Raw genomic sequence first — 24264 nt, forward strand, 5'->3', positions numbered from 1 at the left:
GGTCCACGGCGGGGTGTCGTCGACAACGACCACGACCTCCCGGTCGAGGTCCATCACATCTGCACGGCCGCCTTGGTCGTGCTCCCCCTCCGACGACGGCACGAAGACCGTCACCGCCGCCACCGTCCCCGCCGCATCTCCGGCCACGCCGGCTCCTCGCCGGTTCGCGCCCACATCGCCGCGGCGCGGACCCAGGCCTAGGTCGGCGCCTCCTTAAGCTCCGCCTCGGCCCGGTTCCGGTCCCGCCAGGCCAGGCCTTCGGCATCGGCCGGGTCCAGACCGAGATCCGGATCCGCCCGCTCCTCCTCCTCCTCGACCCGGTCAACAGTGCCGGACCGGCTCCTCCGGAACGCGCCAGCGCCAGCGAGATCGGCTACCTGAAACCCAAGACAAAAATAAGTACGCAAAGCCAAGCAGAGCCGCTCGGACGCTCGGCTCGAACAAAAAGGGTGCTCACCCCGGCACCACCAGAACGGCGGGCCTCGCCGCTCTCTCCTGCGGCGCGGTGCGCCTCCTCTTGGCGGGCGGCTTCGCACCCCGGCCGGGTCCGCCGCGCGCTTCACAATCGGAGCTCGCGGCAAGATGTTGTCCTTCCCGTGCGGCCACCCCGCCGCCAGCGCCCCCCCCCCCCCCCGAGACGACCCGGCTCCTCCCTCGTCGCCACCTCCTCCGCCCGGCGCCGCTACATCAACAACTCACGTCAGCGCCCCCAATGCCGTAACCCGACCGGCAACTCAAGAAGAAAGCCCAATACTTACCAACTCGGTGCCCTGCGCCCACGCCGACGGTCGCCTCCTCCTCTCCGCCGTGGGCCTCGGGCTCCTCCGAGGCGACGCGCACCACCTGCGCCCGCTCCTGGTCGTAAGGATGCCAGATGGCATTCACAAGCACCTCCCGCATCGCATTGGGGCGGATAACAAGATAAGCAGCAGCGAAATATGGAGACCAAGGACTCACCAACGGTGCCGGGTTCACATGGCTGTACGGGGCCTTCCCGAACTCCCAGTCACCCCGCAGGTTGGCCTTGGAGATGTCATTGACCCGGCGCACAACCTGGTCCGCTGCCAGCCGCGTGTTCGCCATGCAGTTGGGGTCCTGGAGGCCAGTCATCTGGCCGATGAGGTGGCTGCACTGCTGCAGTGGCAGCACTCGTTGGACAATGAAGGCGGTGATGAGGTCGGTGCCGGTAAGCCCCTCCCTCTCCTTCATCACCGACACCCGCTCGCACAGGTTGAGCAGCTCCTGCGATGGATGCTTGGGGTAGTACCCCCCAGTTCTGTTTCTCCCTCGACGGCGAGTTGATGAAGGGCGGCAAGTTGATGCGGTCCGCGCCGAGGTTGAGGACGTAGAAGAAGGAATTCTGCCACTTCTTGGTAGAATCCTCCAGAGGCATCTTCGGGCAGTCAGCGCCCGACCGCTTGGAGATGACGGCGGCCCCGCACTCAGACATCTCCCCGGCCCTCGGCCCTTGCTGCTTCAGGGAGAAGAAGCACACCCAAAGGTCAATTGAAGGCTCGACCCCCAGGTACCCCTCGCAGAGGGTGACGAAGCCCGACAGCTGCACAATGGCACCGGCGCCCAGATGATGAGGCTGGAGCCCGAAGAACTCCAGGAAATCGTGGAAGAAGCCGCTCGCGGGAAGCCCGAAACCGCGCTTGAAATGCGGGAAGAAGACGACGCACTCCATGCCCTCGGGTCGCAGCTCCCGCTCCCCTCGCGGCAGGCGCGCGGCGACCTCCGTCTCCCCCGGCAGGCTCCTGGTGGAGCGGAGATAGGCGATTTCGTCGAGGGTGACGGTCGAGCCCATCCACGAGCCCGACGGCAGCGCCATCAACAAAGACGCGAGAGAAGGAAGAAGTAGGTGGCTACAAAGTTCTGCTCGAGGCAGCGGGTGCCGCAGCTGGCGGCGGTCACAAGAAGCAGAGGGAGGATGAAGAGGCAGGGGAGCGCGAGCGTGAATGATCTCCGCCACTCCCTTCGCCCACAATTTATAGGCCAGGATTTGAAACGTGGGGAAGTGGGATCGTTTGCACTCGCCCCTCCCACTTCCCCGTAATAAGTGTGCACGTACGCACGCAGTAACTGCCTAGAGAATGGCAACCGACCCGCGGACGCTGCAATAAATCCACGCACGTGGGCCGAGGGCGTGCGATGGCGGGCCCCAGGGCGTCGTCCCGTCCTGTCACGCGTGTGGCCTGTCAGGCCCCTCCGGCTTCCAGGCTCCATGTGGCGGCCGCGCGAGGCCCGAAAGATTGCCCAAAGATTCATCGAACTCCTCGGTTTCCCGCCACGACTGGGATGCCGCGATCCGGCTTTCGGAAGCCGGCACACAGTGGGTGTTGCTGGACCCGGCGGTCACCAAATCTACCTCCGCAAAGGGGGAAACTGCGAAGGCCCTTCCATCCGAAGACGGCGGACCTTCACAGCTTCGGGGACTACTGTCGGGGGGATGAACCCCAGGCAGGCAACGGAACCCGGATCCTTTTCAAAAACAATGGGGCCAGCATTGCCCCTCAATCCGGCTCGCACTTGGCCGGGTCGCTCAACCCGGCTAAGTCCCTCGACCCGGCCGGACTCCTCAACTCGGCCCCAACAACCAACTCAAGACTTCCCCAATAAGCCAGCTCCACCTTGGCGTGTTCTCCAACCCGACCGAGGGTCAGCGGTCGTCCCATCCCGGCCGTACGATGGGACGAGTCTCCACCAACTGATGACCGGAGCCACAGTGCCCCGCCCGTGCCTCTGGTCAGCCGGGCGTGGCAACAGTGCCCCCCACCTACTCGCTGACCGGGGCCGGCGTGGATACAGTGCAATCATCGTCACCCATGACGCCAGCAAGCGGCGACCTGATGGAACGCCACTGTAGCCGACTCGACTCGGCCACACCCTGACGATCGACAAGACGACGCACAGTGCCCCTAGGCGCATGGGGCCCGCGCCCGAGGAACCCGGCGAGACCTGGCACCCGGCGGGTCCCAGCGCCGGGCTTCCTGGACACTGACAACCCGGCCCTACGGCCTTGTAACATTACCATTGTATCCCTGGGGGGTTGACCTATAAAACCCCCCAGGAGCCCTTATGCATACGGGCATTGCACTCACCCATCCACTGTAACACCCCGGTGTAATGATGCTACAGTAATCCCTGAGACCAAGCTAATCATTTTGCTATAACAGTGCTTAGTCACTTTAATCAATATTCCATTTCAAATTCCAGTTGAATTCAATTTCAATTTCTGAGTGAAATTCAAAATTTCTCCAACATGAAAACTAAAATGTTCATCATGTGCCAAATAATCCACAACTAATATTGGTGGTGAACCAACATTTTTGCAAAGGGTTTAAGTGGCCTAAACTACTTAAAACAGTGACCTAAGCAATAAATTAAATGCCTTTTTAATTTATAAAATTGGCAAACTATTTCAAAAGTCTCACAATATTTTTTTCGCAGTGCACTTTAATTCTTTGAAATTGTTTTGGCCAGTGGCATAAATTTCGCAAAGTCATTATTGGCTAAAAAAAGGCAAAAGCTGCTGGAAAAAGAAAAAAAAGAAAAGAAAGAGAAGCCCCTGCCTCGCTGGGCCTTAGCCCATTGCACTGGCCGGCCCACCTTACCCCGGGTCGCCTTCCCTGTTTGACCGACCCCGTCGCTACAGAGGCGCGGTCACCCCGGACCGCCTCGTCATCGACGACAAGGGGGAGGATAAGGCCTCCACGCCCCCCGCCCCTCGGGCCATTCTCCCACTCCCCCCCTCGTCCATTCCGCCTCTCCCTCTCCCCACCAGATCCTCCCCCGCTCACTGCCTCTCCCCTCGTTCCCCATCCACCTCTGAGCGCCATCGCCGCCGTTCTCCGTCGTCCACGCGGCCACTGTGCCCCATTCATCTCTCCGTCTCATCCTCTAGGCTCGCCGACGTCGGCCACTTCTTCCTCAACCATGTACGAGGGACGAGGAGCCCTGCATCGCCGGCAGGCCACCTTCTTCCTCCTCGGATCCCGACGCACCGCCACCGCCGATCCGCTCTGCTCTGCTGCTCCTAACCTGTCGAGGGCTTTTCTTAGCCGCTCGGTGAGCTTTCCCCTCTCTTCCTCTCCCCCTGGCCGCCCGCTTTTCGCCGTAGCTTGCGGTCAACGACGCCGTGTCATTGCCGGAGCTTTGCTCCGCTGTTGAACTCGTCGTCGGCGTTGTGGTGGCTATCGTGGTCACCCGAGGCCACCATCGTGCTCCTGGTGCTCACAGGAGCACAAGGCACACACGCACACCCCCCCATCACGTGCCCCCCCCGCACCGCCCCGAGGAGTCCCGATGTCGGCCGCCGCTCGGGAGCTCGCCGCCGTCACCATAGTGCCCCTCGGCGGCCATCACCACCACCAGTCGTCGCTGCTCGACTCGCGTGTCCGAACGCACCATCGCACGCGCTCTCTGGCGCCTCGTAGTGCGATTCCGACGAGGTCCCGAATGCCACCACCGCCTCCACTCGTCGTCGGCGCCGTTTTTGGCAGCTCCAGCTACGGCCGGCCTCACCACGCGACGCAGCGGGCTCTCCCCGTTCGAACACGCCCGCCCGCGCCCATTTTGGCCGCCGGAAGGCAAATCCCGACGCACGGCCGCGCCCTCCACCGCGGATTTGGTCGCCGGAGCTAGCTCCGTCACCACCGCTGACCTGCCCGGCTGGGGCCACACCCTCGGTCGCTGACCCGTGGGCCCCTCGGGCCCGGCTGTCCTGTTGACTTTGGTCAACTGCTGACTGGGCAGGCCCCAGCCACTGACGTGCGGGCCCCACCGCTTATCCCTCTAACTAAAATGTTTTAATAATTAAAACTAATTAGTTTAGCTAATTAGTCTATGACAGGTGGGGTCCAGTAGCTAATTAACCTAGATTAGTTAGTTTAATACATTGTTAGACTAACAGAGGCAGACATGTGGGTCCCACTGGACCCACAGGCCAGGTTTGACCTAGTCAGCTGCCCTGCTGACTGATGATGTCACTGTGACATCATGCTGACGCAATAAACCCTTCTGTTAATTTATTTAATTCCAGAAAATGTTTAAAACATTGAAATTTCATAGTTATTTAATCGTAACTCCGATGAAAATGTTTTCTACATGAAAGGTGCTCAGAAAAATCCAACGTTTCCAAATACGCGGTCCGTTCATCTCTCACATGCCCCTAGCATGCTGAACATGGAACATTCCCCCTCCGGTCATCTGTCTGACACAGCTCCGGGACCGGGAATACATTCCCGGTTGAATTCCCCTTCACCTATGTCGTGCAGTACTACGTTAGGTCGACCCTAGTTCTGCTTATCGTCTTGTCATGCTTAGTGGTACCTCTGTTTGCTTTATATTTACTGTTTCTTCCCCCTCTTCTCTTCGGTAGACCCCGAGACCGATGCCGCCCTGTGATCGACTACGTCGACGACGACCCCTCCTTGCCAGAGCAACCAGGCAAGCCCTCCCTGTGATCATCCCGATATCGCCCATTCCTTTCTCTCATGCTTGCATTAGATTTTGCTACTGTTATTGTTTGCTCCTATTCTGATGCATAGCCTGCTTTTGTAACCTGCTTATTGTTACCTACCTGCTTATCCTAAACTGCTTAGTATAGGTTGGTTAGTGATCCATCAGTGACCCCCACCTTGTCCTTGTTGCCCCTGCTTCATCATCGAAGACCAGATCAACGGGATCGAAGGCCAGGCCCCGGCACCGCACATCACTTTCCCCTTAGTTGCTCGACACTACTGGGTTACTATCGAGTGCCGAGGGTGAGACCTCTTCAGCACTTCTGATGTTAACCCTGTAATGTAGCTATTCGGTCGTGGTCATCGAGGGTGATTTCCTCCTTAACCACTTCCGATATGGCTCTATCATGCAACCCCTCAAGTGTGAACCTCGAGGGTGGATCCTCTTACGTTCACCTTGATGATTACATCGAGTGGAATTCACCGGGGGTGATTCCTCGGGTTTTCCCCTTGATGTTTGAACACACGGATACTTGGACTTTACAAACGATACTTGGAAAGGCGGGTCGACCCTAAGGGGAACCCGCGAGTGATGTGGAGACGGGTTGACCTGGAGGGTGCCCGCGAGATAATTACGAGGCGTGGCCGGGCATTCCTAGCCCTTGCCGCAAGTCCTCGAGATGGGGTCACATCTTTCGTGAGTCTCTGCTTGTTACCGCGCGTTCCCAATCCACTACGATTTGGATATTTGATCCGAGGGGCCTCTGGCCTGATAGCACTAACCATCACCTGGACATAGTATGGGCGTTCTGCGTCGTATGCATCGGCCGAAGCTTAATAGATGTCATGCGACTGAGCGGCGCGCGCCCGGTTGGACTGCGTAAGCACCTGCCTTTTTAAGGAGGTAGCTAGGTCTGCTCACCGGCTGCGTTCGCAACGTGGAGGAGTTCCCGGGGCGATGGCCCATGACCCCTGGGGGCATAGGTTTAGTCCGGCGTGCTTGACCTCTTTATTAAGCCTAGGTCGGGTTGCGACGTATTGTTTGGCCGAGGTCGGGCATGACCCAGGAAAGTGTGTCCGGCCGGAGTTAATCGAGCGTGGTGGGTAAGTTGGTGCACCCCTGCAGGGAAGAAAACATCTATCGATAGCCTGTCCTACGGTAACGGACACTTGGAGTTGTATCCCGATCGATACAACTAGAACTGGATACTTGAGATGAGAAATGGATATGAGAAATGGATAGTATGGCTCTGGGATTGCTTTCTCGCAGGGAGTCGAGAAAGGATCTCTGGCCGAGGTTGATAACACTACCACTACTTTACTTTATGCTACTCTTATCTCTTCTGATGCTGCAAGATGCTTGGAGCTGCTTGAAGATGCTAGTCTTCGATAGGCTAGGCTTTCCCCTTCTCTTCTGGCATTCTACAGTCCAGTCCATAGATACAGCCCTTTTCATTAATACCGATGCATATGTAGTGTAGATCCTTGCTTGCGAGTACTTTGGATGAGTACTCACGGTTTCTTTGCTCCCCCTTTTCCCCCTTTCTTCTTCTTTCCGGTTGATGCAACCAGATGTCGGAGCCCAGGAGCCAGATGCCACCGCCGATGCATACTACTACGTGGAGACCGTCGATGACCAGGAGTAGTTAGGAGGCTCCCAGGCAGGAGGCCTTGCCTTTTCGATCATAGATGCTTTTGTGCTGGCCTTCTTAAGGCAAACTTGTCTAACTTATGTCTGTACTCAGATATTGTTGCTTCCGCTGACTCTTGTGTATTCGAGCGTATGTATTCGAGCCCTCGAGGCCCATGGCTTGTAATATAAAGCTTGTATTATTTTTATTTGTGTCTAGAGTTGTGTTGTGATATCTTCCCGTGAGTCCTTGATCTTGATCGTACACATTTGCGTGTATGATTAGTGTACAATTGAATCGAGGGCGTCACAAGTTGGTATCAAAGCCGACTGCCTGTAGGTAGCCCCCTTTCCAACTCCTTGGCCAAAGTTGAGTCTAGTCATCCAAAACTGTTTTACTAACTTGGTTGTGTGGCTTACGGGCCCACGTCGCCATTGGGTGGTATTAGGATCTTTTACTCCTCGTCTATACTCTGGGACTCTGATCACTCTTCCATTCGGGTTAAACGAATTTACTAACTCTAACATTAGGATCCTGTGACCACATTCACCCCAAAGTTGGATAAGCCATAGTTATTCCTTAGAATAGTATTCTGAATAGTACACACATTGTCGTGTTGACTACGAAGTGGTATCCATCGTACCTCTTTCTTTATGCATGTTTCATCATGAATGATCCTTGTCTTTGCAAATGCTCAATGTTGAACTACCCCCTGTTACATGTTAGCAGGATGGTTAGACCGGCTGGTCGTGGCCGTGGTGCCAACGATCCACCACCGCCCGAATTCTTTGCTGGAATGATGCAACAGTTTGAGATGAATCATCAATTCATGGAAGGAATGATGGCTCAGTTTCCTCGTCCGAACATGAATCAATAGCCAACCCCAGTAACTCTGCAGGACTTCATGCGCCTCAACCCAACTATCTACCGCATCTCAACTCAACCCCTTGATGCTGATGACTGGCTCTGCGACATCACGTATGAAATGGAGTCTGCTAGTGTGGCCCCTGCCAGCTATGTCACCTTTGCATCTTTCTTTCTGAAGGGTCCCGCTGCTCAATGGTGGGACAGCCACGGGCGTACCCTACCTACTGGAACGGTCATCACTTGGCCGGATTTCCAAGCTGCCTTTCGTGCCCGCTTCATTCCTCAAGGAATCATGGACAGGAAGAAGCGAGATTTCCGCAACCTCACCCAAGGCAACAAGTCTGTAGATGCTTATCAGCGAGAATTCTTGGACTTGTCCCATTATGCTGAAGAAGACATTGCTACTGATGCTCGTAAGCAAGAGAAGTTTCGTGATGGACTTCAACCTGATATCAAGCTAGCGCTCCTAGTGCATGACTTTGCTGATTTCGCCACCTTGGTGAACAAGGCCATTCATGTCAAAACGGGTCTGCATGAACACCAGGGATCCCTCAGGTGCAACCGTGACGCTGGCTCATCTTCGGGCCCGTCAGCGCAGAAGCGTCGGATATGGATCCCCCACAGCATGTATCGTCCAACTGCACCTGCACCAAGACAGTCCTATGCTGCACCTCGTCTTCCCCCTCCACCGCAGAGGCAGCCCCTTCGGGCTGTACCACCCCAAGCTTCTGCTCCCAATCCCAATGATGGTCTATGCTTCAAGTGTGTCCTTCCAGGTCACCGTTCCAGGAAATGCCCTCAGAATCCGAATCAGCTGGCTCTGCCTTCTAATGCTCGTGGTAACAATCAGCCCCGCAACAACAATGCCAGACCTTATGGTCGTGGTCAGGCTAATCATATTGATCTGAATGAAGATCAAGACCAGCCTGCCACTATGATGGGTACTCTTCTTGTTAATTCAGTACCAGCTACTGTTTTATTCGATACAGGAGCATCGCATTCTTTCATATCTGAATATTTTGCATTCATGCATGGCATTAAATACGAAGAGATGCACATTCCACTAGTGGTAAAAACCCCTGCGGGTCAATGCCAAACCTCCATGGTTAGCCACAACGTTTCAGTTGAAATCGAAGGGTTGGAATTTTTTGCCTCCCCCATTATTCTGAAGTCTTCCAATATTGACCTCATTCTGGGAATGGATTGGTTGAAAGCACATACGGCTTCTATCGTTTGCGCCACTAAAACCGTCCACCTTCTACACCCTTCAGATGAGATAGTAAGCTACAATGCTCGTCTGGTTCAAAATGCCGAAGCACGACTTTATATCTTGAATGCATTGAATGCAGCACCTTTGGAGGGAATTGAAAAGATTCCAGTCGTTCGTGACTTCCAAGACGTATTTCTAGAAGAACTTCCAGGAATACCCCCTGCCCGGGCTGTCGAGTTCGTCATCGACTTGAAACCAGGCACCATTCCTATTGCCAAACGACCCTACAAGATGCCACCTCATGAACTCCTTGAACTTAAGGAGGAAATCGACAAATCTCTTTGCAAGGGTTTCATTCGTCCAAGTTCCTCTGCTTGGGGAGCACCTTCTCTCTTCGTCAAGAAGAAGGACGGAACGAACCGTTTGGTCCAAGACTACCGTCCTATCAACCAAGCTACAATTCAGAACAAATATCCCCTTCCTCAGATCAATGATCTGTATGATCAACTGGCTGGTTCATCGATATTCTCTAAACTCGACTTGAGGTTGGGTTACCACCAGATCCGTGTTCGTGAAGAGGATATTCCAAAGACCGCATTTGTCACTCGTTATGGTTCTTACGAGTACACCGTCATGTCTTTTGGCTTGACCAATGCTCCAGCCACATTCTCCCATCTGATGAACTACATATTCATGGATTACCTCGACAAGTTTGTCGTAGTCTATCTGGATGATATCCTGGTATATTCGAAGAACAAAGAAGAACATGTTGAACATCTTCGACTTGTTCTAGAGAAGCTTCAAGAGCATCAACTTTATGCCAAGTATTCCAAGTGTAAATTCTGGCTTCCTGAAGTAACCTACCTTGGGCATGTCATCTCCAAGGATGGTATTGCCGTCAACCCAGAGCGCGTTCAGGCTATTCTTGACTGGACCCCTCCGAAGACTGTCAAGCAGGTCAGAAGCTTTCTCGGACTAGCCAGCTATTGTCGCCACTTTGTCGAGAACTTCTCCAAGATCGCCAAGCCACTGACCAATCTGCTACACAAGGGCGTTAAGTTCAATTAGACAGACAAATGTCAGGAAAGTTTCCAGGCACTCAAGGACAAGCTGACGTCTGCCCCAGTGCTTGCTCCCCCTGATTCTCGCAAAGACTTCGTCATCTATTGCGACGCTTCACGACAAGGATTAGGCTGTGTCCTAATGCAAGAGCGCAGAGTGATTGCTTATGCCTCCCGTCAAGTGCGTCCTCATGAAGAGAACTACCCAGTTCATGACCTCGAGCTTGCTGCAGTTATCTTTGCACTGAAGTTATGGCGACAGTACCTTCTCGGTAATCGTTGTGAGATCTTCACCGATCATCAGAGTCTGAAGTACCTATTTACCCAGCCAGATCTGAACCTCCGTCAGCAGCGATGGATGGAAGCCATTGCTGACTACAACTGTGGTATATCCTATACCCCTGGCAAGGCAAATGTAATGGCTGATGCCTTGAGCCGTAAGTCTTATTGCAACAATCACATGGTTTTCAAAGCTCAACCCTGCCTTTATGAAGAGCTATGCAAGCTGAACCTCCAACTAGTTCCACAGGGTTCTCTGAATAACCTTGTCCTGGAACCAACTTTGCTGAAAGCAATTAAGTCTGCTCAAGCCAAAGATGCTCACGTGGATTTGATGAAAAAGGATCTTGCCTTAGACAAATCCAGAGATTTCTCACTTGGTGAAGATGGAACCTTGTACTTCAGAGATCGCATTGTAGTACCCCGGTTCGAGCTTATGACAGAGAAGCTGATGAAAGAAGCGCATCACACCCCTCTCTCCATTCATCCGGGAAGTACCAAGATGTATCTAGACATCCGTCATAAGTACTGGTGGTCTAAAATGAAGCAAGACATTGCTCGATATATCGAAGAATGTGACGTTTGTCGTTGCGTCAAAGCAGAACATCAGAAACCGGGTGGACTTCTACAACAGCTTCCGATTCCTGAATGGAAGTGGGATAAGATCCAAATGGACTTCGTCACTGGCCTTCCCAAGTCTCAGAAAGGTAACGATGCTATCTTTGTCGTCATCGACCAATTCTCGAAGGTTGCTCACTTTCTGCCAGTCAAGGAGACTATCACTGCTAGTCAATTAGCAAACTTGTATATCTCCAGAATTGTGTCACTCCACGGCATTCCGAAGGAGATCAGTTCAGATCACGGTAGTATATTCACTTCAAAGTTCTGGGATAGTTTCCAAAAGGCAATGGGAACTCATATTACCTGGAGCACTGCTTATCATCCCCAATCCCAAGGCCAAGTCGAGCGAGTCAATCAAGACATGCTTCGAGCTTGTGTTATTTCTTTCGGCAAGAAGTGGGAAGAATCTCTCCCTTATGCAAAGTTCTCTTGTAACAACAGTTATCAAGCCAGCTTGAAAATGGCACCCTTCGAAGTGCTTTATGGACGTAAGTGACGAACCCCTCTGAATTGGTCAGAAACTAGGGAACGGACGCTCATTGGTCCAGACATTATTCAGCAAGCTGAAGAGCAGGTTCGCATTGTTCGGGATGATCTCAAGGCGGCCTAGTCCCGCTAGAAGAGCAACTATGACCGGAAACACTGGGGTTCAACTTATCAACCTGGTGAACAAGCTTATCTGCGTGTCACTCCTTTGAGAGGCACTCATCGGTTCGGAGTCAAGGGCAAGCTAGCTCCGCGCTACATTGGTCATTTCCGCATTCTGGCCCGTCGTGGGCTGGTGGCTTATCAACTTGAGTTGCCACCTCAGTTCTCTCATGTTCATGATGTCTTCCACGTGTCGCAACTTCGTCGATGCTTCAAGGATCTAGAACGTGAAGTGGATCCGGAATTGATTGAAATTCAAGATGATCTCACATACAAAGAGCATCCGATCCGCATTCTTGAAGAAGCTGAACGTCGAACCCGCCAGAAGGTTACCAAGTTCCTCAAGGTGCAATGGTCGAATCATACTAAAGTTGAAGCCACTTGGGAACGCGAAGATAACCTCCGGGCTGAATACCCCGACCTGTTCCCTTCTACCTCTTAATTCTCGGGACGAGAATTTCTTTTAGAGGAGGAGAGTTGTAACACCCCGGTGTAATGATGCTACAGTAATCCCTGAGATCAAGCTAATCATTTTGCTATAACAGTGCTTAGTCACTTTAATCAATATTCCATTTCAAATTCCAGTTGAATTCAATTTCAATTTCTGAGTGAAATTCAAAATTGCTCAAACATGAAAACTAAAATGTTCATCATGTGCCAAATAATCCACAACTAATATTGGTGGTGAACCAACATTTTTGCAAAGGGTTTAAGTGGCCTAAACTACTTAAAACAGTTACCTAAGCAATAAATTAAATGCCTTTTTAATTTATAAAATTGGCAAACTATTTCAAAAGTCTCACAATATTTTTGTGGCAGTGCACTTTAATTCTTTGAAATTGTTTTCGCCAGTGGCATAATTTTGCAAAGTCATTATTGGCTAAAAAGAAAAGGCAAAAGCTGCTGGAAAAAAAACAAAAAACCAAAAACAAAAGAAAGAGAAGCCCCTGCCTCCCTGGGCCTTAGCCCATTGCACTGGCCGGCCCACCTTACCCCGGGTCGCCTTCCCTGTTTGACCGACCCCGTCGCTACACGGGCGCGGTCGCCCCGGACCGCCTCGCCGTCGACGACGAGGGGGAGGATAAGGCCTCCATGCCCCCGGCGCCTCGGGCCATTCTCCCACTTCCCCTCCCCCTCGTCCACTCCGCCTCTCCCTCTCCCCACCAGATCCTCCCCCGCTCACTGCCTCTCCCCTCGTTCCCCATCCACCTCCGAGCGCCATCGCCGCCGTTCTCCGTCGTCCACGCGGCCATTGCGCCCCATTCGTCTCTCTGTCTCGTCCTCTGGGCTCGCCGATGTCGGCCACTTCTTCCTCGACCACGTACGAGGGACGAGGAGCCCTGCATCGCGGGCAGGCCACCTTCTTCCTCCTCGGATCCCGACGCACCGCCGCCACCGATCCGCTCCGCTCTGCTGCTCCTAACCTGTCGAGGGCTTTTCTTAGCCGCTCGGTGAGCTTTCCCCTCTCTTTCTCTCCCTCTGGCCGCCTGCTTTTCACCGTAGCTTGCGGTCGACGCCGCCGTGTCATTGCCGGAGCTTTGCTCCGCTGTTGAACTCGTCGCCGGCGCTGTGGTGACTGTCGTGGTTACCCGAGGCCACCATCGTGCTCCTGGTGCTCCCAGGAGCACAACGCACACCCCCCTCATGTGCCCCCTAGCGCCGCCCCGACGAGTCCCGATGCCGGCCGCCGCTCGCGAGCTCGCCGCCGTCGCCATAATGCCCCTCGGCGGCCGTCACCACCACCAGTCGTCGCTGCTCGACTCACGTGTCCGAACGCACCATTGCACGCGCTCTCTGGCGCCTCGTAGCGCGATTTCGACGAGGTCCCGAACGCCACCACCGCCTCCACTCGTCGCCGGCGCCATTTCCGGCAGCTCCAGCTCCGGCTGGCCTCACCACGCGACGCGGCGGGCTCTCCCCGTTCGAACATGCCCGCCCGCGCCCATTTTGGCCGCCGGACGGCGAATCCCGACGCAAGGCCGCGCCCTCCACCGCGGATTTGGTCACCGGAGCTAGCTCCGGCACCACCGCTGACCTGGCCGGCCGGGGCCACACCCTCGGTCGCTGACCCATGGGCCCCTGGGGCCCGGCTGTCCTGTTGACTTTGGTCAACTGCTGACTGGGCAGGCCCCAGCCACTGACATGCGGGCCCCACCGCTTATTCCTCTAACTAAAATGTTTTAATAATTAAAACTAATTAGTTTAGCTAATTAGTCTATGACACGTGGGGTCCAGTAGCTAATTAACCTAGATTAGTTAGTTTAATACACTGTTAGACTAACAGAGGCTGACATGTGGGTCCCACTGGACCCACAGGCCAGGTTTTACCTGGTCAGCCGCCCTGCTGACTGCTGATGTCACTGTGACGTCATGCTGACACAATAAACCCTTCTGTTAATTTATTTAATTCCAAAAAATGTTTAAAACTTTGAAAATTCATAGTTATTTAATCGTAACTCCGATGAAAAATGTTTTCTACATGAAAGTTGCTCAGAAAAATCCAACGTTTCCAAATACGCGGTCCGTTCATCTCTCACATGCCCCTAGCATGCTGAACATGGAACATTCCCCCTCCGGTCATCTGTCTGACACAGCTCCGGGACCGGGAATACATTCCCGGTTGAATTCCCCCTTCACCTATGTCATGCAGTACTACGTTAGGTCGACCCTAGTTCTGCTTATCGTCTTGTCATGCTTAGTGGTACCTCTGTTTGCTTTATATTTACTGTTTCTTCCCCCTCTTCTCTTCGGTAGACCCCGAGACCGATGTCGCCCCTGTGATCGACTACGTCGACGATGACCCCTCCTTGCCAGAGCAACCAGGCAAGCCCTCCCTTTGATCATCCCGATATCGCCCATTCCTTTCTCTCATGCTTGCATTAGATTTTGCTACTATTATTGTTTGCTCCTATTCTGATGCATAGCCTGCTTTTGTAACCTGCTTATTGTTACCTACCTGCTTATCCTAAACTGCTTAGTATAGGTTGGTTAGTGATCCATCAGTGACCCCCACCTTGTCCTTGTTGCCCCTGCTTCATCATGGAAGACCCGATCAACGGGATCGAAGACCAGGCCCCGGCACCGCACATCACTTTCCCCTTAGTTGCTCGACACTACTGGGTTACTATCGAGTGCCGAGGGTGAGATCTCTTCAGCACTTCTGATGTTAACCCTGTAGTGTAGCCATTCGGTCGTGGTCATCGAGGGTGATTTCCTCCTTAACCACTTCCGATATGGCTCTGTCGTGCAACCCCTCAAGTGTGAACCTCGAGGGTGGATCCTCTTACGTTCACCTTGATGATTACATCGAGTGGAATTCACCGGGGGTGATTCCTCGGGTTTTACCCTTGATGTTTGAACACACAGATACTTGGACTTTACAACTGATACTTGGAAAGGCGGGTCGACCCTGAGGGGAACCTCGAGGGTGGAGACGGGTTGACCTGGAGGGTGCCCGCGAGATAATTACGAGGCGTGGCCAGGCATTCCTAGCCCTCGCCACAAGTCCTCGAGACGGGTCGATGGGGTCACATCTTTTGTGAGTCTCTGCTTGTTACCGCGCGTTCCCAATCCACTACGATTTGGATATTTGATCCGAGGGGCCTCTGGCCTGATAGCACTAACCATCACGTGGGCATAGTATGGGCGTTCTGCGTCGTATGCACCAGCCGAAGCTTAATAGACGTCATGCGACTGAGCGGTGCGCGCCGGGTTGGACTGCGTAAGCACCTGCCTTTTTAAGGAGGTAGCTAGGTCGGCTCACCGTCCGCGTTTGCAACGTGCTGGGGTTCCCGGGGCGATGGCCCATGACCCCTGGGGGCATAGGTTTTGTCCGGCGTGCTTGACCTCTCTATTAAGCCTAGGTCGGGTTGTGGCGTATTGTTTGGCCGAGGCCGGGCATGACCCAGGAAAGTGTGTCCGGCCGGAGTTAATCGAGCGTGGTGGGTAAGTTGGTGCACCCCTGCAGGGAAGAAAACATCTATCGATAGCCTGTCCTACGGTAACGGACACTTGGAGTTGTATCCCGATCGATACAACTAGAACTCGATACTTGAGATGAGAAATGGATAGTATGGCTCTGGGATTGCTTTCTCGCAGGGAGTCGAGAAAGGATCTCTGGCCGAGGTTGATAACACTACTACTACTTTACTTTATGCTACTCTTATCTCTTCTGATGTTGCAAGATGCTTGGAGCTGCTTGAAGATGCTAGTCTTCGATAGGCTAGGCTTTCCCCTTCTCTTCTGGCATTCAGTCCAGTCCACAGATACAGCCCTTTTCATTGATACCGATGCATATGTAGTGTAGATCCTCGCTTGCGAGTACTTTGGATGAGTACTCACGGTTGCTTTGCTCCCCCTTTTCCCCCTTTCTTCTTCTTTCCGGTTGATGCAACCAGATGTTGGAGCCCAGGAGCCAGATGCCACCGCCGATGCATACTACTACATGGAGACCGTCGACGACCAGGAGTAGTTAGGAGGCTCCCAGGCAGGAGGCCTTGCCTTTTCGATCATAGATGCTTTTGTGCTGGCCTTCTTAAGGCAAACTTGTCTAACTTATGTCTGTACTCAGATATTGTTGCTTCCGCTGACTCTTGTGTATTCGAGCGTATGTATTCGAGCCCTCGAGGCCCATGGCTTGTAATATAAAGCTTGTATTATTTTTATTTGTGTCTAGAGTTGTGTTGTGATATCTTCCCGTGAGTCCTTGATCTTGATCGTACACATTTCCAGACTCGTGAAGAGCCCCATTAGGAAGATAATCACCATCAGCATAATAAAAAACATGGAACCCACGTGTCGGGGGATGAACCCCAGGCAGGCAACAGAACCCGGATTCTTTTCAAAAAAACGGGGCCAGCATTGCCCCTCAATCTGGCTCGCACTTGGCCGGGTCGCTCAACCCGGCCAAGTCCTTCGACCCGGCCGGACTCCTCAACTCGGCTCCAACAACCAACTCAAGACTTCCCCAACAAGCTAGCTCCACCCTTGGCGTGTTCTCCAACCCGGCCTAGGGTCAGCAGCCGTCCCATCCCGATCGTACGATGGGACGAGTCTCCACCAACTGATGACCGAAGCCACAGTGCCCCACCCGTGCCTCTGGTCAGCCGGGCATGGCAAAAGTGCCCCCACCTACTCGATGACCGGGGCCGGCGTGGCAACAGTGTAATCATCGTCACCCATGACGCCAGCAAGCGGCGACCTGACGGAACGCCACTGTAGCCGACTCGACTCGGCCACTCCCTGACGATCGACAAGATGGCACACAGTGCCCCTAGGCGCATGGGGCCCGCGCCCGAGGAACCCGGCAAGACCTGGCACCCGGCGGGTCCCAGCGTCGGGCTTCCTGGACACTGACAACCCGGCCCTACGGCCTTGTACCATTACCATTGTACCCCTGGGGGGTTGACCTATAAAACCCCCTAGGAGCCCTCATGCATACGGGCAATGCACTCACACACCTAGCAAGCAACTCCTGAGGAGAGGGAACCGCCTAAGCCTTGGTCAGCCTCCCTTCTTCCTCCATACAGCTCTAGGAGCAACTCTGTACTCATACATATCAACTACACTCGGCAGGACTAGGGGTGTTATCTCTCCGGAGAGCCCCGAACCTGGGTATGTCTTGCGTCCCACGCTCGCTCATGCCGACCTCGCCTCTGGAGCCCACCAGTGCCCTCGAGCCTCCTCCTATCTTTAGCCATCCCATGGCATCTGCCGTGCGCCCACCACGACACCACGTGAACGCCATCCCTAGATAAGTTGTATGATTTGAGTTCATTGCTTCATGCATCTTGATTGGACGATGACCGCAGTCAGTTAGGAGTATCCATCCTAATCGATTTCGCTTAGTGCAGCCACCTGCAGCAGCATATGCCCAACCTAAGTTCTTCCTCCCCCATCCAATCTGCCCCAACCTCCTTCGTCGATCATCATGCCCTCCCACCGTGAGAAGCAACCCCAACAACATCTTCTAGCCAATCCTCTTCCCAATCTCGTCTTCCTCCGATATCCTCTGCCCCAGATCTTCCCTGTTGACCCTCCTCAAGTAGGGAGAAGTAGGAACACACATAGTGTTCTCCGATCTATCACTCGAGCAGTCCAGCCACTCGAGGAGGAGCTAGCCATAAGGAATATGGTGATCAGATTCACCAAAAGTGAAGATGGTACTGTCTTGTTTCGACAATGGGCTGAAATTTACGAAGAGCTTCTAGATCCTAAAAGAATTGAACTACCAGGGAGGAGCATTGTTTCGGATCAAAGGGATCAAGAATACTAGTATATTGGAGACATTGGTTTGACAAAAGGTATAAGATATTCTGCTTGTCATCCATTTACTAGATTTCTTTTTCTTTACAATTTTTTGGCCATTCCTTTTTATTAGTTCAATAATTTTTCTTCTTTTGTTTTGCATCAGAATTGTATGATCAGTTGTTCCCAAAAGAACCAAGCATGCTCTCAAACATGAATAAATCTCTACATGAGAAATTGTCATGGAAGGACTTCACACATGAAACTCCCCTTGTACCTCCTCATGGTATTATTACAACTTCTTCTTTTTTATAGGCAAACCTTTTTAAAAATGGTTTTCAACATATGGTTACTCGTACAGTATTAGCTACTACTTCTTCTCTCATAGGTACTTTTGTATGGAATCATTTTTTGTAGGCACACACCCTGAATTGCAAAGGAATTCAAGTTCTTGAATTGAAAGAATTGAGTTCACTATACCTGTAACCACTAACAAAATGTTGTCTAACATAAGTAGTTCAGTTGAAAAAAGTCCATTCTACATAGGCGATAACTGGGGGTTATCGTTAAACGAACGTCTATTTGGTCCTAAAAGTAGCTCTGTCCCAGTAGAAACATAATAACGCCAATTTCCCCAAAACAGGTCCACATACCTTGCCCAATGCAGAGAAAACCTAGAGGACCAACAATTTGGTTCCTTATTGTAGCAAATTTCATCGATATGAGCTTCGACATTCTTGATCATGACAGAGATTCAGACAAAATTATAATGCCAATTTCAACTATAGTATACAATTTGAAGATGCTTTTCATAGCAAGCTATCCTCTTTGCACTTTCTTCAATATCCGGAGTTTTGGAGTAAGACACGTGAAAGTGCCAAAGTTGGAAACAATATTTGTTCTCTCCTTCATCATAGGGAGCTCCTTGCTTATATAGAGTACTTCATTTTATCTGTTTGGCCCACTCTATGATGCACTAACTTTTTTGTTCATTGCAATACAGGGATTCAGTTGATATATTATTTAGATGTGGAAGTTCTTGACAAGTTACAACGACATTGGAACCGATATTTTCTCAAGAGCTCGTACGATTCTTTTATTTCCAGCAGTGTTCCAACCTTTTTCTTTTGCTGCACATACCTTGAGACTCATTGAAACTGATATACATGATACAATGAGACACATAACTCATTTCTTCCTTGGTTACCCATGTTTAATCTTCACCTAGATGTGCAAGCTTTATGAGAGAAATTTGTGTTCCAACTGCTGACAAACAAATACAACAAAATAAAACTACCATTTGTCAACGATTTACTAGAAACACATGTAAGTGTGTCATGCATTCAATTTTCTTCCTAATTTTTGATACTTATGCATTCAGCTAGTCAATTCTTAATCAGTTATCTATCAAAACTCCTATTCTTAGAGCTTTGCCAATTATGCATTCACTTTTCTTCCTAAATTTATAAATCATAATCAATTATGCTTGAATAAGTTCTCATGTAGCTTCGACACTTGAAGTAATTCGGTTTTCTGTTCCAAATTGTTGCAAGGTCTGGACAAGTTGGAGTAATTGGAAATTGTAGAGCATGGCAGTTCATCATGGCAAGTCGAAGAAGAACTTAAAGTAACACATCTTCCAAAGAATAGGAGTTATCTTTCAAAAACTCCTATTCTTCTAGCTTTGTCAATTATGTATTCACTTTTCTTCTGAAATTTTATAAATCATAATGAGTTATGCTCGATTACGTTCAACTCATGTAACTTCTATACTTGAAGTAATTTAGTTTTCTGTTCAAATTGTTGCAGGGTTTGGACAAGTTGGAGTAATTGAAACTATAGCATGGGAGTTCATCATGGCAAGTCAAAGAAGGACTTAAAGTAACACATCACTACGGAGTAGCAAAGTGAATGTTTACTATCCAGTAATTGTCATTTGAAGTGACTAGTTGGAAACTATCCAGTAGTTCATTACAATTTGTGCTGAGTGAATGATTACTATCTAGTAGAAATACTTAGTATCCTGTTTTTTTCCTGCCTCTTTATTGAAGAATTTAGTCTCTACTCCTAATGTCTGAGTTGATGAATAGTATCCACGGTTTATTTTCACTGGGTTTTTTTCGTCTCCTCCTCCACCTCACCGGTTTAGTTTCGCGTCACCCTCTCACACAACGGAAAAAATCTAAACAGATCAGAACTTTCCATGTTTGCGCAAATTATTTAGTAATGTCTTTATGTGAACGAATCAATCACGATCAATCTCTAAAGATCAAATTTAAATTAATTAAGATTATCTTAAATTGCAAATAATCGATTTCAAAGAAAAACGCTTCCCCTAGCGAGCCACGTTCGTCTCTCTCTCCTCGCGTTAGCAATTCCTCTCCCCGGTTACCCTCGAGCCCAGGGTTCCTTGCACCGCCGCCGCATGGAAGCTTATCGATGAGCTCCGCTTCCTGCTGCCTCACCCCTCTGCCTCCCTCTCTCCCTCTCGTAACCTCCTCGCTCTCTCCACCAGATGCGGTCGCCATCCCACGCAACTGCACGATTTTTCTGGAACGTCCCCAAGGTGGGATCCGCCGCCGCCAGTCACTCGATCGGGTTAAGGCAAGGAGCCATGGACGCAGCCGCCACCCCGTTCCGTCTCGTCCTTCCATCCCACTTCATAGGCACGAGAAAGAAAAGGAAACCTCCTCCTCTGGTGTTTTCTGTATTCTCTTTACCAAATCAAACGTATCCCTTCACTTAGAAAAAATGTCGAACGTACCTTCTCAGATTCCCATCCAGGACTAGGTCTGACTCCTGCTCTCTCCGTGCCGCCGCCGGCCGCCGCTGCAAGCTGCTGCCTCGTCATCCTGCACACGCACGTCGGCGCCACCCCGCACGCGCACGCCCCGGCTTCTTCCTGTTTGAATGCCTTAGTATCCTCGACGTTGGCCGCCTCCTCCGGTGCCACCCCGCTCGCGCACGCCCCGACTTGTTTGAATGCCACCGTATCCTCGCCGTTGGCCGCCTCCTCCGGCGCCACACGACGCCATGTCACTACGCCGCCTTACCTCTCTGCCTCCCCCTGCTGTACCCCGTAACAACCGAAGCCCTGAATTTCATGGATGTAGGTTTCCAAGTCCATGTCTGCATCAGCGCCATCTTCGGCAGGTGTTCGGTGTGCCGCAGCTCAGTCAGTCCTGATAGAGCCCAAGGGAGCGGCCGTTCATCCTCACGCGCTCCACGTTCGTCGGCTCCGGCGCCTACGCTGCACACCAGACCGGTGACAACAAGGGCACCTGGGAGGACCTCCGCTACTCCATCTCCACCATGCTCAACTTCGGCATCTTCGGCATGCCCATGGTCAGCGCCGACATCTGCGGCTTCTACCCGGCCAACCCACCGCTGCTGGAGGAGCTGTGCAGCTGATGGATCGAGTTCGGCGCCTTCTACCCCTTCTCCACGGACCACGCCAACTTCGCTTCCGCAAGGCATGAGCTCTACCAGTGGCAGTCTGTGGCGAGGTCGGCACGGAACACGCTCGGCATGCGCTACAGGATGCTCCCGTACCTCTACATGTTCAACTACCAGGCACACCTCACCAGCGCGCCGGTGCGCGGCCGCTCTTCTTCTCGTTCCTGGATTTCACGCCGTGCTACGGCGTGACCAACCAGTTCGCTGGACGCCACCGTCATGGTGTCCCACGTCCTCGAGCAGGGCGCCAGATCCGTGAACGCCTTGTTCCCACCGGGCACGTGGTACAACCTTTGCGACACGAGCAAGGCGGTGGTGTCCACGGGCTCCGGCGCAGCTGTCGGGCTCCCCGTGCAGCTGAACGAGGGCAACGTGCACGTGCACGAGGGCACGGTCCTGCCACTGCAGCGCGGCGGCACCATCTCCCGGGACGAGCGCGCGACGCCATTCACGCAGGTGGTCGCGTTCCCGCTCGGCGCGGACGACACAGACGCGGAGGGCGCTGTGTACGTGAACGACGATGAGCGGCCGGCCATGGTGCTCGCCGAGGGGCAGGCGACTTAGGCACGGTTCCACGCGGCCGTGCGCGGCGGCAAGGAAGGTCACCGTGCGGTCGGACGTGGCCATGGGGAGCTACAGCATGAGCAAGGTACTGCTTTGAGGCACACGGCATTGCATGCACGACTGTTGCATGACACCTCACATCCAGCCGTCAAATCATAGAATGAAGTGCAGCTCATCCATTTGATTGTAAACAAAAATGCTACGCTTACGGAATTCATTGGTTCATACTTAAAATTACCAGTACCCGCGCGTTGTCACGGGTTTTTGAAATATTTTACTGGAATTATGTAAACATAATGCATGTTATATTTCACACGTAAAAAAGATAGCACAGGTATAATCGAATAACAATTTAAGTCCACTTCACTTACATTGTAAATTGTTAACAAAAGGCAATTTGACAATGCATACATATAGAGCAATTATAGAGCAATGATCGAACTAAAAAATTGTTACAAATTAATATCTATTTGATGCGTTTAACAAATTCTTGCACAGTATCAGAAATATTGTCTTTAATTTCATTCACACGATATTTGAGCAATTATAATAAAAATGTCTTCCTCACCGGCCTTCGGGTCCGTCAACTTTCACGCCAACCACGGTGGCCAACCTTGACCCAGGCATTGACTTCTTTGCCTGCGCGATGGCGGACGCCTCGCTCACTCGAAAACAGCGTGATGGTCACCATCCACCCTACCTTGCCTACCGGCGGCACTTTTCTTCCAGCACGGGCTCGCCAACCATATCTCTCCCAGGACCTGCTCCACAACTACACGGCGGCCGCAGCCAACCGTCCACCATGACCGCTCCACCACCACCCGGAGGCACGACATGAGTCAACTTTAATCGTGTCAAATGTACATTGTATGGATCCTCATGCACATTAAGCAACATTCTTAATTGTTTTCTGCCTATAAACCACTATTCTTCTTCGTCTTCGTTCTGCTGCTCCTCTTCACTTATTATCTCTACCTTCCCTGGCTCGACATGAGTCAACTTTAATCGTGTCAAATATACATTGTATGGATCCTCATGCACATTAAGCAACATTCTTAATTGTTTTCTGCCTATAAACCACTATTCTTCTTCGTTTTCGTTCTCCTGCTCCTCTTCACTTACTATCTCTACCTTCCCTATCCAAGCCAACCGCAACCATCAATGGCCCATCCGGCTCAAAATCCCCAAACCTTCTACACCCACACTATGAATTTTGAGGGACTTTTTGCCAACATTTTCTCCTTTCAAGTCTGCAAAACAACAATATATTAATGTAAAGTAATTAGTGTAAACTCGTTTATGCCCACTCACGGCCGGTACGACCACAAACTCTGCCGTCTCGCCTACATGATGTGCGTCCACGCCCACAGTTTTCCCCCTACTCTGGCGAGGCCTCCAGTACTTCCGAATATTTTGTTCGGATTATTTGCCATCAAGGATAAATTAGCATACTGTGCACAAACATATGTGATAAAAGTTCCTACGATTTGACACTACAGAGGTAGAGCAACATGAAAAATAAAAGATCATGCTTCTAATCTTCAGACTTGTGTAGTTTAAAAAAATGGCGATAACCTTACAACATTTTTCAGACTCCCGTCCTAATTGAAAATCATTGTTGCATTAAGGAACACCTATGGAATCCAAAAAAACACTAACAGCAAGCAACAATGACATGGATGGCTACCTTATTGCTTTGGAAGTGGATGGCATGAGCCGTCGCCCAGATGCACGAAACAGTCCCAGCCATGCACAGCTAGCCGAGAAACATTGGGTCAAAACAAGGGTGTTGGTACCTTGAGCAACAACGCCATCACGTTGACAAATGCCCAACCCAACTGCTCGTGGCCATCCTCGGCCACCACCTGGACACACTCCTCTAGACCCAGCCGTTCCGAACAACATCCTCCCCGCTTCCCCTGGGCGATGGCCGACTACCGTAACTTCTCTAGAGCGAATCCTTCCAAAGGCGCTGCCGACAACATTGTCCCTGTGGCGCTGCTCCTTCCTTTTCGTGCCTTTTGCTCCATTGACCTCCTTCCTATGAAGTTTTAGTAATAAGGTACATTTCAGTTATCAGTAAAAAAATGCAGATTTTAGTACAAGAAAAATGAGCCACTTGACAAAGTTTTAGTAGAAATTAGATTTTCGTACAACAAGATATTTTAGCACGTACTAAAAAGAATAGTACAAGGGCAATCATCCGAACAATATCATCA

The 24264-nt window shown here is 51.6% G+C and overlaps 1 pseudogene; it reads left to right on the forward strand.

The window, feature by feature from the left end:
* The first annotated feature begins 4305 nt into the window (after window positions 1–4305).
* On the forward strand, window positions 4306–22142 carry LOC123159737 (alpha-xylosidase 1-like; annotated as a pseudogene).
* Window positions 22143–24264: the final 2122 nt, after the last annotated feature.

The sequence above is a fragment of the Triticum aestivum genome, chromosome 1D, assembly GCF_018294505.1.
Source record: "Triticum aestivum cultivar Chinese Spring chromosome 1D, IWGSC CS RefSeq v2.1, whole genome shotgun sequence".
In the NCBI taxonomy this organism is placed as follows: Eukaryota; Viridiplantae; Streptophyta; class Magnoliopsida; order Poales; family Poaceae; genus Triticum; species Triticum aestivum.